The sequence below is a fragment of the Thunnus albacares genome, chromosome 1, assembly GCF_914725855.1.
Source record: "Thunnus albacares chromosome 1, fThuAlb1.1, whole genome shotgun sequence".
Taxonomy (NCBI): domain Eukaryota; kingdom Metazoa; phylum Chordata; class Actinopteri; order Scombriformes; family Scombridae; genus Thunnus; species Thunnus albacares.
Genome location: NC_058106.1, coordinates 38,284,539 through 38,299,275, shown reverse-complemented (window position 1 = coordinate 38,299,275; position 14,737 = coordinate 38,284,539). Strand labels below are relative to the sequence as shown.

General features: G+C 38.8%; 4 non-coding genes across 4 annotated transcripts; all 4 read left to right on the top strand.

Annotated features, from left to right (window-relative positions):
- The first annotated feature begins 548 nt into the window (after positions 1 to 548).
- On the top strand, positions 549 to 621 carry trnav-uac. Its single transcript has one exon. It is a non-coding gene; the product is annotated as a tRNA-Val (tRNA).
- A 289-nt stretch (positions 622 to 910) lies between these two features.
- Positions 911 to 983, top strand: trnav-uac. The gene has a single exon. It is a non-coding gene; the product is annotated as a tRNA-Val (tRNA).
- A 296-nt stretch (positions 984 to 1,279) lies between these two features.
- trnav-uac lies at positions 1,280 to 1,352 on the top strand. Its single transcript has one exon. It is a non-coding gene; the product is annotated as a tRNA-Val (tRNA).
- A 288-nt stretch (positions 1,353 to 1,640) lies between these two features.
- On the top strand, positions 1,641 to 1,713 carry trnav-uac. The gene has a single exon. It is a non-coding gene; the product is annotated as a tRNA-Val (tRNA).
- The last annotated feature ends 13,024 nt before the right edge of the window (positions 1,714 to 14,737 follow it).

Below are 14,737 nucleotides of genomic sequence, written 5' to 3'. Positions count from 1 at the left end.
GTGGTCATTGTGGAAATTATTGCTCCGTTAATCAGATTTGAAGACTTATAGTAGCGTTGATATCTGCTGTGTGGGCGTTGATTGACAGCTGTGATTGACAGTTGGCTGTGGGACTCACACTGAGTCGTTCTGTTGTCGCAATATTTCACTAAGTTTAATGTCACTTGATTATGGTACCTGCCCTGTTAGCACAATTTAGCTAAAGTAGCTAACGTTATCCCAAGTGTGCAGCGCTTGATGTTCCCAGTAAGCTAACGTTAGCTTGGGTCCAAGGTAGCAGGACGTGTTTCCAGAGTGTGAAAGGCAACACCTCCTCCTTATTTGAAGGTCCTGACTCCAAACTGAAAAGATGGCGTCGACCAAAAACTGCAACTCTGGACTTCAGACCGGCTCCAATGAAACCAAGAGGTGACGTCACACCTCGCAACGTCGAGCTATATAAACCTATAAACTAAAAGAAAAACTCTACCTAAACCACTTTTCACCACAAGACTACAGTCAGAATCACTTCTATACCCAGATTAGATTGTAAAAGTTTACAGTACAGTGGTTCCATAGTGTAGTGGTCATCACGTCTGCTTTACACGCAGAAGGTCCTGGGTTCAATCCCCAGTGGAACCAGAACTCTGACATGACTGGAGTTGACAGACTGCTCTGTTCAATAGTGGTCAACAGATGTTTGTTTTTATGGTCATCAGAAGGAAATTGACAAAAATCTACAGCTGGTTGTAAGTAAGATGTTGCAACTCAACCAACATGTAGAGTCCTTCTTTCTCAGTCTTCCCTCATGTTACTTTTTATATTCTTTACTGTAAATTACAATAAATTGACTTAAACCACTTTCGACTGCTGGACTACAGTCAGAAGTACTTCTATACACAGATTAGACCTGAAAATATCACATTACAGTGGTTCCATAGTGTAGTGGTCATCACGTCTGCTTTACACGCAGAAGGTCCTGGGTTCAATCCCCAGTGGAACCAGTAATCACCTTAATTTGGTTGAAGTCAGTTGTGGAACCAACTAAGGTAAATCTGATCTAGATGTAACCTCAACTAACATATTCTCTCAACAAAAAGCTACTGCAGATTGGAAGAGTTACAGTATCTATGTTACCTGAACTCTATTACATAAATTTAGGATTGAGCTGAATACAAATTGGTTTTGTTATTTGATAAATACAGACATTTATAGTCTTATTTAAAAAAGTAGGCCTGTCATGTTTCACAAGAAGTGACCTAAAAATGTGTGATTTTTGTAGAAAGTCACTCATGTCAGTGGTTCCATAGTGTAGTGGTCATCACGTCTGCTTTACACGCAGAAGGTCCTGGGTTCAAACCCCAGTGGAACCACAACTCTTTCATCTCGTCCCATACTTCAAATCAATTGTGCAAGTTATTTCCTTCCCTCAACTAATAAAATCCTGACCTAAACGTTGCCTTAACATAACTAACTAACTAATAATGTAAACAGTTGCCATACTACTACAATCAAATTCAACCAAGATGTGTTTTTTTTTAATGTTCTTTTTTATTTCCTTCCTATAAACTAAAAGAAAAACTCTACCTAAACCACTTTTCAACACTAGACTACTAGAAGCACTTCTATATCCAGATTACATCATAAAATACCACAGTACAGGTTCCATAGTGTAGTGGTCATCACGTCTGCTTTACACGCAGAAGGTCCTGGGTTCAATCCCCAGTGGAACCAGAACTCTGTCAGCAGCACTAACAGTGTTTTTCTCCCGCAGAGGAAATAAATTCATGATGAAAGAAAACATGTTAACTGTAGAAACACAGCGAGGAGTGAATCATCTGTCAAACAGTTGAGTTTACTGCTGTCACAGCTGAAATGATAAAAAATGATAAAAGGACGGTCTGAAAAATGCTGACAGCTGGAGAAGATAATACTGACCGGAGGGAGTGTGAGGATGTGATGTTTATTGTATTTACATTCTGCTTTAGTGGTATTATTTCATGTTTCACTTTTATAAGAGAAAAGGACGAGAACTCTCTTCTTCATGGATTAAAAGTATTTCAGGGAAACGTTCACAACAGGACAAGTATGAAAAGAGGGTGTCATCTTCTAATCAGGGATGTCTAATATTCGGGACAATACAGTAGTTGTTAGTGTTCAAGCGAAAATTCCAGACACTGGCTGGGTCCCGGTCTTACGTGATATTAAATTAAAAATTTCTGGGGTTTTGGATTGTTTGTCAGATATGATGATATTAGATCATGAACGATTAAAATGTCTCCATGATCTGCCTTCCTACTGTGCACGTTATATCAGTTGTGGTTCTGTGGCTCATTCACGCATCCAGTAGAGTCTTGGATTTCTTATCTTTGCCCTTTTTATTTGGTCCCTAGAAAAAAATTGACATCGGTAGTGCGGAACTGATTTGGATTTTCCGAAACCGACATGGTTCAAACAGTTATTTGCAAAGTTTGCAAAGATAAGAGTTACATGTCAGATGGCACCATGATGTCAGCAGTACACTCACAAAGCCAGACGCCACACGGCTAAAACAAACCACTTTAACGAAGGCACACTGTATGACAGGACAACAGATGCAGTGATATTCTACCTGGCCAATGATATGATTCCCATAAAAAACACGGAAAATGAGGGCTTTAAATGACTGTTTAAAATAGTTGATCCATGGTATGAGATACCCAGCCGCAACATGCCCTATTCACAGCTGTTCTCCCAATGCCACGACAAGATTCAACTCAAAATTCAAAACATCTAGTTTTTTTGTGATTAAACAAAGTGATTTATGGTCTAGTTGCACTTCAAAGTCTTATTACAAAGTCAGCCCACTATCATCTGAAGAATATCTCAAGAATTAAAGGACTTCTGTCTCAGCAGGATTTGGAAAAACTTGTCCATGCATTTATTTTCAGTAGACTTGACTACTGTAACGCTGTCTTCACAGGTCGATCAGACAGCTGCAGCTGATTCAGAAGCTGCTGCTCGAGTCACTAAGACCAAGAAAGTGGATCATAAAACTGCACTTCTCAGATCTTTACACTGGCTTCCTGTCTGTCAAAGAATTGATTTTAAGATATTGCTGTTGGTTTATAAAACACTGAACGGTTTCTGATCTGCTGCTACGTTATGAACCATCCAGACCTCTCAGGTGGTCTGGGATCAGGTCTGCTTTCTGTCCCCAGAGTCAAAACTAAACCTGGAGAAGCAGTGCTCAGTTTTTATGCTCCACATATCTGAACAAACTCCCAGAAAACTGCAGGTCTGCTGCAACTCTCAGTTCTTTTAAATCACAGCTGAAGACTTTTCTATTTGCAGCCTTTCATTAAACCACATTAAGGGTTTATATTTTACACTGCACTGTAACTTTTATTGTCTTGTTTTATCTGACTTATTCCCTTTTAGCTTCTTTTTTATTTCCAAATGTCTTTTTACTTGTGTTGCTTTTATATTCTGTCTTGATGCCTTTTATGCTCTATGTAAAGCACTTTGAATTGCCTTGTTGTTGAAATGTGCTACACAAATAAACTTGCCTTGCCTTATTTGTGTCTGAGCATTTATTGCATTCATGACTGGAAGCTGCGTGTCTTCAAACAACACACTTCCCACAAGACCACACAGAGGAGCTCATAACACAAAGCCTGAGGAGGCGTTTGAACGAGGACAACATGACCTGCGTGACCACGGACAGCGGGGCCGACATGGTGACGACCTCGGAGCTCAACAGCTGGACTCATCTGCAGCGCTTTGGGCACAGACATGACCTCGCCACCGGTGAGTCAAACTGAAATATAAGATTGCCACCGGCAGTCAGATAAAGAGTTGGTTCATAATAACAATACTGTTATATATTAATAAAATAACTGAATATTACACTGAAAAACACAGAACAGAATAAAATGATGAGATTAATCTACAATATAATTTACATTTTATTATATTAAAATGTTTTGCATATGAAAAAAATGTATTGTGGAACAGTCAGTTCCCAATAAAATGGTACAATTTTAAAAAAAAAATGTTTTAATTATTTGGGAAAAGTACCAAAGACCCTCATATTGATCACACAACATCTATCTGCAAGAAGGCGGTCAGTTAATTCTTCTTCAGCTGGAAGAAACAGACTCTTCACCGAGTCACCAACACGACGGGGTTCCAGACTCAGGTTGACAGAGAGTGTTGAACCAGGAAAAGACCAGAGCTGTGTCTCAAATCACAGACTTCTGTTAGTACACTTTCATGTAGTACACTGTGTACATTATATACTTACTGGCGTAGTGCGCAAATTTCTACAGGGTAGTTTTGTCTCAAATCAAACACAGCCGTTGTGCACTCACCGGAAATGACGATCGCAAATTAGCATTAGCTAGCGTTAGCATTCGCGTTATCGTTCGCGCTACCAAATGATTACAGACTGCTAAATTAACCCAAAAAACATACTGATGGCTTATATCCGACAACAGTATAGTGGTGCTTAGTGCTAAAAAACACATGTATAACTTACATTTGTATAATGTGGCGATGTTCACCGTAGTTACAACGTTTGAAAAGTGGTCCCTCCCCTTCCTCTACGTAGCCAAGATGGCGACCATTGAGGGCGAGAAGTGTCCATAGTTCCACACTCGACTTTTTGACCATTTTGAGTGCACCATCCGGGTTCTCACAGTGCACTGCATTTTCCCATACTTCTCAGTGTGAACGCACTTATGCACTCAAAATGTTAAGTGTCAGTACAGAAGTACGCGATTTGAGACACAGCATATTTCTCAGGTCCTGAGGGCCGACAAGAAGACAGGGCATTTGGTGCCATCATGGCAAGAAACTGATGTGATGGAGTCTGAAGAAGGCTCTGAGTCCACTAAGAGATGTAACAGATGCTCACAGGTGAGGACTAACGTTTGACTTAACGTGTGACTTACATAAAGCTGCTGCTTCACCTGTTGAAAGTCAACATCTTGAACACTGTTAAAAACCTACTTGTTTAAAATTACTCTATGGGGATCTTATATTTTATAGCATTTTAGTTCATTTGTGTTTTTATAATGTGCTTAGTTTTTATGACTTTCACTTTTAAATGTGTTCTGTTCATTGTAAAGCACTTTGTATCTGTGTTTCGAAAAGTACTATATAAACAAAATTACTCTTAATAATAATATAAGAAGAAGAACCTGAATGACAACAACACTGAACTAACAAAAATAATCAAAACAAGCATTCTGTCAAACATGGATCTCACCACTGATGACCTGCTTCACTTGTTGATCCGAGGTTCAAAACCCGAAACATCAACAGCGACCAGTCAGTCAGAGTGAATCCAACGTCTGGTCGCCGGAGTCCCTGCTGACTGTACAAGCACAACATCCAGCAGCGTCGGCTCAGCCTCCATCCGCCTCCACATCACACAACCCTGAAGCAGAACAAACACCAGCAGAGAAACAGGAAGAAAACATTCATCAGCTTTTTGAAAACCTCAGGTGCTGAAACTGCAGCCACATCCACTCCCCCATCTCTAGACGAGGTGATAGACGGAGGATTGAAGACGGTGAGATGGATCCTCGGGAATGTTGGAAAGTGTCAGCCAACTAGCTAGAAAGTCTTTGTGTATTCCAGCAGAAGGAGTCTTTAGCACTGGTTGTAATATTGTCACATGTCAAAGAGTAAAGCTCAAGTCAGATAAAGTCCATAAACTGGTTTCCTGGTAAAAATCTGACTGATATGTCAGTTTGTCTCCTTTTAGAAGGAGATATAATAATAGAGAAGATGTGAAAGATGTTTTAATGCTGCTGGATTTTCAACAGTCAGGATTCAGACGTATTATTGCACCTTTAGTTCATTGTTTTGGTTCTGAATCACATTGCGCTTTAAAAAAGTAGAGATTTTTATGTTTTTATCCTGTTGTTTTACTCTTTGAAAGTTTAGAGTTGATAAAACTTAAGCCTCTGATTGTACTTGAAGTCTCGACCGTGTTAAAATTATTGTTGAATGTTACTGTTATACTCATTTAAGCTCTTTACAGTTTTGTGAATTTGCTGAGTGTCTAATAAGCCACCTGACTGTTATAATTCATCCAATGTAATGTGATTTTTTTTAATATTATGTACAACGTTATACTTTACTTGAGTGTTGTTGTTTATCAGTTGTCTGCTTTCGTCCACTTTCCAGTCAAGGTCAAATTCATCTCGGACGAGTCCACTGCGAGGTCAGCCGGGAGCACTTCCTGTTTATCATTTCTTTTTGTAGAGTCTTTCTTTTTGTTTGGCGTTTTTCTGTTTCGCAGCCGTTTGAAGCACATTTCCCACCGGTCCTGTTTACACCTGACATTAACATGCGTCTCAAGTGATCACATGTGATCGGATCTCACCTCCCAGCTCTAGATGTCAATAAACATGTACATTATTATCTGTTTGCAAAGACCAAATTCATTGTTGTTTTTAACCAGCGGGAGGACCGGGCGTCTGTGTTCAACTTGTTTGATAACAGGATAAACAAATATATAATGCATCAATGTGTCCCCTCATGAAAACCAAATGCCATCCTATTGATTCGCTCTAGAGTCTGAACATATATATTTATATATATATATATATAACAAATACAAGAGTGTAATAAGAGAGAATATAGAGTCTCCCCATTGAGAGACGCTGTGTGCGTTTACACACGAGGCAGAGCAGCATAACTTCATTGATTATTTAAACCCGCAGACACACCGACAGGATCGGTAAAGATCTAATGTTGATTAATGTTCTGTGTTCCTCTACACATCCAAAAGGTCAGACACACACACACACACACACACACACACACACACACACACACACACATAATGCATTTCTTTATCCTGTTATAAAACAAGTTGAACTCAGCCATGGACGGAGGGTTCACGGAGGCAGCGGTGCACTTCCTGGACTCAGTCTACGTCTAGAGGACATCAGGTGAGTAGGCGGTTCCTTCAGCCTGGTCCAGATCACATTCACATACACTCTGCTGGAAGACTGTGACCACATGCGGTCTAGACCGCCTCTGAATGTGGTCTGAGCGATCGGATCTCAATGCGTTCACACCTATACTTCGAGCTGTCCGCTTGTGATCAGATCAACCAAGACTCATATTAACGCCAGGTGTGAAGAGACCCTCACTGTTTGTGTTTTTTGTGTTATGTTTGTGTGTTTTAGCGTTTTGGATTTGAAGCATGTGTTCATTCAGTGTTTTGTTATGGTTTCTCCTCTTAAAGCGACTGTAACTGATCGTCTTACACTCAGTACTGCGCCTGAACGCATCGTCTTCATCCAGGTAGTTTGTTTCTTTGTTGTTTGCTTTGCTGAGTCACAACTTGGGAAACAGGTTAAACATATTTTTTTTATCATTGAGCAGAATGAATATTTTTACTCTTAGAAGAGTTTTCAACAGAACAGCTGTGAGTGTTTTTAAACATCGAAGGTTAATTATTGAACCGGTTTTACTCCAACTTTCCTCCGTGACTTGATGTTTACTGGTCTTGGTTCTCCTGTAATAAATCAGCATAAACACAAACAGACCACAGGATCCTGTTTATTTGATCTGGACCAAATGAGCTGAACAAGACACATCACCTGTTACCATGACGTCCATGTGTGAGTGTATCATGTCGTCCCATCGTATTTCTTCTCCTTCTGTCACCAAAAGAAAACTAAAATTTTAAATCTATTGGAAAAGAGAAATTAAATAAACAACATGGAGTCATGTAAAACAACTTAAAGAGGGAACATCGGCCAATCAGAGCAGAGCGCTGAACAGAGCTGTGTAATAACTGTAATCAGACGCATGTTTTCTTCTTATTTCAGCTCCTCTCTCTGCTCTTCCTGATTTCTCTAAATTGGGACAATTATTTGTCATTTTCTTCATCTCCTGTCTGCTCAGATGCCAGATTTCACAGAGCTGAACTGTAATGATCAGGTTTCCTTCTGACCCGGTAAATATTGTAACACAAACACAGAAACTGAACAACAGATTTCTTTCCTTTTTGTCCACACATCATGCAGCATCCTACAACACAAAACAGATGGAGACGTGAATGTGCTGCTTTTTGGCAAATACAGACTGGATGTGTGATGTCCTCCAATAAAACAATGGAGGCAGTTGTGCCAAATCTGTGGCAACGCAGAGAAAGAGAGTGAATAAAAAGATTTTAAAGGACAGGTTCACAAAGTTTGAAGTGTGTCTTAATAATAACATCAATAACAGCAACAAATTTATTTGTATAGCACCTTTAATACAAAAAAATGCAGCTCAAAGTGCTTAAAACAACAGTCAGGTGTCCATAAGTGATGGAGGCCAAAATCCACAGTGTTTCCACAGTCATTTAAAAGTTGATGTGAAGTTTATATGAGGCTTCAGCAGTCTGAGTTAAGTGCATATCTGTCACATTTACATTGTTTTAAGACTGACTTGAAGAATTATGAGCTCGTCCTTTCATGTATAATTGGCTCAAATATAAAACCAACTCACACAACTTTTTCAAGACCATATTTAAAGCCCCTGGAAAGGCAAATCCATGATTGGCTATTAATTATGTAATTTGGGATCTAATGCGCATATAGTAAACACCTAAAAAAGTATGAGAACATATATAATTCTTTAGAAAGTTTCGCTCTCTTCCCTTGTTACTGGGTTGCAGTTAGACGGGACTAAACTATGGAATTTATTACGTAATAAATACCTGCCCAATCATATTTAATAGAAAGATGATTGACGTGGCTATCTGGCCAAGCTGAATTCACAACACTACTCTCATCTCTCCCATGAGAAAACAATGCAGTGCACTTTTCTTTGCTTTTAGCTAGAATGAGAATTCAAATTAGCCTGATATGGTTTGAAAGTTACTGTGTTAAGCTAACTAGCAGACTTGAGTACACCATCCAAATCTGTATTCATCACAGAGTGGATAAGTAGCTCAAAAGTGTATCATAGTAATGCTAATGCTAACCGTCGCATGTAAGTGAATGAAAGATGCTAAAACACTTAGCTTTGTAGTCTGCAAGGTATAGTTCAATAAAAACAGATATGTGCGGTCTACTCTAGTCTGCTAGTTAGCTGATTAGTGAAGATAACCAGTAGACCACTGGGGTAATTGATAATAAGCTCAAAAGTTTTGAATAGAAAAGCTAATGCTAACCGTTTCATGTAAGTGAATGGAAGATGCTAAAATGATTAGTGCCATAGAGGTATAGTTAAATAAAAACACAATTTCAGGTGGTCTAACCTAGTTTGTTAGTTAGTGGATTATTCAAGCTTTTTAACCAAGTGGGGTCCATTTGATGGATTTGGTAGTTAATAGCTAAACCTTTAAGGTATGCTAACCGTTTCATGTACATGAATGGAAGATGCTAAAACGATTAGCATCATACTCTGGGGGTTATAGTTGAATAAAAACACAGTTTCAGGTGGTCTGACCTAGTTTGTTAGTTGGTGTTAGTTATTCAGATTTTTGTGGATGCTTAATGAGACACTCAACTTTGATATCATATATGTATTTTCATGATTTCAAGCCACGTTTCCAGAGGCTTTAATACTGTATTTAACATTTTAACTTCATTGTCATTTAAATAAAATAAAACAACAGTCATTAAAAAAAAATCCAACAACTTATGATTTAAATGTTAAAATAATTTCACAAACATGAATCCTCTCATATTAGACTCGCCTTGTTTCCGACAGCTTTAGGAAAGCGTTTAGGCGGGAAAGTTTACCTTAGATAGATTTGACAAACGTGTCAGTTAGTCCTCATCCTTGAAGCTTTCTAAGGCTAAAGAAAAATAACTATTAGAGGATTATTTCCACCTCGTATCCAAATATGTTTTCATGTGAAGCTTCATTCTGTTTTTCAGTCCTGTGCTCTCAGACTCTTCTGGTTGTTTGCAGCACTTTTGTCTGACTTACATCCTCTGACATGATGTTCTCTCAGACCATCTCAGACCATTTTTAAGTACGTGACAGATAACTGTCCGATCTATTTTGCGGTGAAGAAGTGAAACATAAGACTAGCCGTTAGAAAACTCCTGCAGGTTAAACTTTATTCAACCTAAAGCGGCTGTGCTCACTTCAGTCTGCACTTTGTCAGTGTGGATATCTTCATTCTGCCGGCTGATGTGTATTCCTTCATGCCTCACTCGCTTGCAGCTGAATGTTTAGAAAGAATTCGGAGCAAACTGTCATCTGAACATTTCCTGTGGCTGTCAAGGCTCAACACTGAGGGGAACCGAGAGATGTGACAGGAAATTCAAAGGATATTCAGCTCCTTTTATTCACAGCTGTCTGGGCTCGCCTCTTTTTATTGAAGACGTCTAACTGGATCACACCCCCGGCCGACGTCTGGGACCAGGACAGGACTGTGGCAGCTCTGTTGTACCTGGGTCAGATGTGGGGTGATGGGATGGTGCAATGGAAGGGAAAAATGAGAGGAAATGTGAGCTCATTCCAGTCGCCTGAATATGTATTGATTTATTCCTTCAAAACACATCCTGCCTCACAACAACTGAGGTGAAGATTTGACCTCCTGAGAGTCATTCCTGGCGTTAGAGCAGGAACTACGATGCAGCGAACACAAAGAAAAACATCTTTTAGCTACTATTTAAGCTGTGGTCACTCGCCCACATGAAATATGTGGCGCCAGAAGCTTGGAGCGATACATAGAATGAATTAGCTTAATTTTAATTCAAATATCAAGTTATTTCAACATGTATGAAAACATTTCTTTTAAATCAAAAAGCAACATCAATTATCGCTGCTTCATTAGCCGCCTTATGTCCAGACAGTCCTGTCAACTGTGATGTGAAATAGTTGAACTATATGTTGCAGTTTGACGAGCTGCTCACTGTGAATTTACTGGTCGCATGTAACGAGAGAGACAGACTGAAGAAGACTCTGCACACTGATCTGCGATGTGTTCGTGTTTCTTGACGAAACATCGTCTCTGGTCAGGAGAGTTGAAGTTCTGGGAATCACAGCTTCAGCTCTGTTTGTGTGTCCGTCACAGTCTGTATATAAAGATGGATGTGTCACCTGTTGGTTTCATTGGAGCCAGTTTGAAGTCCAGAGTTGCAGCTTGTGGACGGCACCGTCTTTACTGTTTGGATGCTTGCAGATAAGGAGTGTGTTTCCCTTCATACTCTGCAAGCTCACCCCGCTACCTCTAACGCAAGCTAACGTTAGCTTACTGGGAACACTGACTGCTGCACGCTTGGGCTAACGTTAGCTACTTTAGCTAAATTGTGCTAACAGGGTAGGTATTATAATCAAGTAACATTAAACTTAGTGAAATATGGCAACAACAGTCCGACTCAGTGCGAGTCCTGGAGCCAACTGTCAATCACAGCTGTCAATCAACACCCACACGGCAGATATCAAAGCTACTATAAGTCTTCAAATCTTATTAACGGAGCAATAATTTCCAAAATGACCACCAGCACACTTATTAGAGGGCCTGAATTTACAGATTGAGGCCAGAATGACTTGTTGAAAACAATAATTGACTGAGTACTTCTAGAGAGACGTTGAGGCTTTTTGAACGGGAGTCAGTTGGAGCAGCTAGCGGCTGTTGATGGCACTTTAAGGTACTTCAGCCTCATGATGCGTTTAGGCACAGTGTCAAGTGTAGGTCACCCAAATATAGGAAGCACTCAGAGCTCAAGACACAATCACTGTAGTTATGCTTGTACAATGGAGGAAAATAGACATGTAAAATGAGAAATAGAAGTGTAAAAATATGCTTCAGGGTTTGTTGACGCATTTATAGCAAATGAAACGTGGGCCGTGTAGACAGCTGTACTGGTTAAAATAGAAATGGAATAATCTGTTCCTACCTGCCAGGTAGATAACACACTCAAACCAGCAGCCTGCAGACATCAGGCTCATGTTTTGTTAAGAAAAAGTAAGTGAACACATATTGGTTTGAATATAAGGCGTCACTAATTATATAGACAGACGTACCTCCATCTTCCAACACCTGTTTTTGGGAAAAAAAAGACTTTTTGAAGATACATCTCAGTGTAGTCACATACTCATGCTCCTGTCAAAGTGGTCTAAATTATTCCCTCCAGCAGTTTGCATTTTTCAGACAGACTGTCTGTATTTTTGAGCTGCTCATCATCTGTGACGGTCATAACTGGCAGCTTGACAGATTCAGCACGCCGTCCGTTTTCTGCTGTAAAAACATCACAAAACGCTTTCGACTCATGAATTTATTTCCTCCGCGGCAGAAAAATACTCTTGAGATAACCAAACACATTTAATGCTGACTGATACTAACAGACTCCCTGTAAACAAATGGGAAGAAACTCACTAGCTTAGCGATGTTAAGTCTAAAAACAACCCATAATGCATCCACTCAGAAAGATCTGATTAATGTCTTGTCTGAAAATATAAGATGTCCTCCACTGTTCAAACTTAATTTCCAGAATATTGGGCTTATATTCAGGCCATTACGGTAATCTCTTGTACATTATTGGCCTGTGTTACTTGCCGTACAGAAACTACTGACAGGCCGTGCAGCTCTATCAGTCAAGGTTCTGTCCAGAAAAAAGACCCTCGTGTGATATCCAGCAATCCTTCACGTTAACAGAAAAATGAACCCAACAATATTACAGATTCTGTGTCTGAAAGGGTCTCAGGAAAGCGGATTATTCCTCCCTCTCCTCTCTTTTAAAAACAACTCGCTGAAACTATTCATTATGTTTCAGATCTGCCGGTTTATCAGTCCCAATTTGCTGCGTTCTCCCCAAGACATTTATTCAGAGCTGCTTCCTTCCTTTCCCCCCCTGGTTGTATTTCTTCACTTTATAACTTTGTTTTTGTCTGGATTCTCCACACCGATGCACACAAACACCACCCCCACTCTGATGCACACACATAAACACCACCCCCACTGTTTCCAACACACACACACACACACTTTCTGTGCCAGTATGACACTTTGAGTGTTTGTTAGTTTCCCTCCTCCAGGCTTCGTCTAGAAATAGGAATTTGCACTCATTTGTTAATATTAAATTGAGGTTAAATAAGTAGAATAATAATAAGTGCAGATTGTACAGATCAGCACCAGACTCAAACTGGTTTTTGCTCATATTTAGAACAAATAATTACAATCTATATATTTGTATAAACAGACAGGTGACACATTAAAGAAAAAAGTGGTCCAGGTCTGAATGCTGGACCCCTACAGTGAGGGGGTCTGGTGGCTCTGTTACGCTTTACATACATGCAAACATACATGCATACATACAAACATGCATACATACATACAAAGATACAAACATGCATACATACATACATACATACATACATACATACATACATGCATGCATGCATACATACGTGCATACATGCATACATACATACAAACATACAAACATGCATACATGCATACATGCATACATACAAACATGCATACATACATACAAACATACAAACATGCATACATGCATACATACAAACATGCATACATACATACAAACATACAAACATGCATACATGCATACATACAAACATGCATACATACAAACATGCATACATACATACATACAAACATACAAACATGCATACATACATACATGCATACATACAAACATACAAACATGCATACATACAAACATGCATACATGCATACATACATACAAACATGCATACATACAAACATGCATACATACATACAAACATGCATACATACATACATACATACAAACATACAAACATGCATACATACATACATGCATACATACAAACATGCATACATACATACATGCATACATACATACATACAAACATACATGCATACATACATGCATACATACATACGTGCATACATGCATACATACATACATACATGCATACATACATACATACAAACATACATGCATACATACATACAAACATGCATACATACAAACATACATACATACATACATGCATGCATACATACATACAAACATGCATACATACATACATACATACATACATACAAACATGCATACATACATACATACATACATGCATGCATACATACATACATACAAACATGCATACATACATACATACATATATACATACATGCATGCATACAAACAAACATGCATGCATACATACATGCAAACATACATTCATACATACATACATAACATACATACATACATACATGCATGCATGCATACATACGTGCATACATGCATACATACAAACATGCATACATACATACAAACATACAAACATGCATACATGCATACATACAAACATGCATACATACATACAAACATACAAACATGCATACATGCATACATACAAACATGCATACATACAAACATGCATACATACATACATACAAACATACAAACATGCATACATACATACATGCATACATACAAACATACAAACATGCATACATACAAACATGCATACATGCATACATACATACAAACATGCATACATACAAACATGCATACATACATACAAACATGCATACATACATACATACATACAAACATACAAACATGCATACATACATACATGCATACATACAAACATGCATACATACATACATGCATACATACATACATACAAACATACATGCATACATACATGCATACATACATACGTGCATACATGCATACATACATACATACATGCATACATACATACATACAAACATACATGCATACATACATACAAACATGCATACATACAAACATACATACATACATACATGCATGCATACATA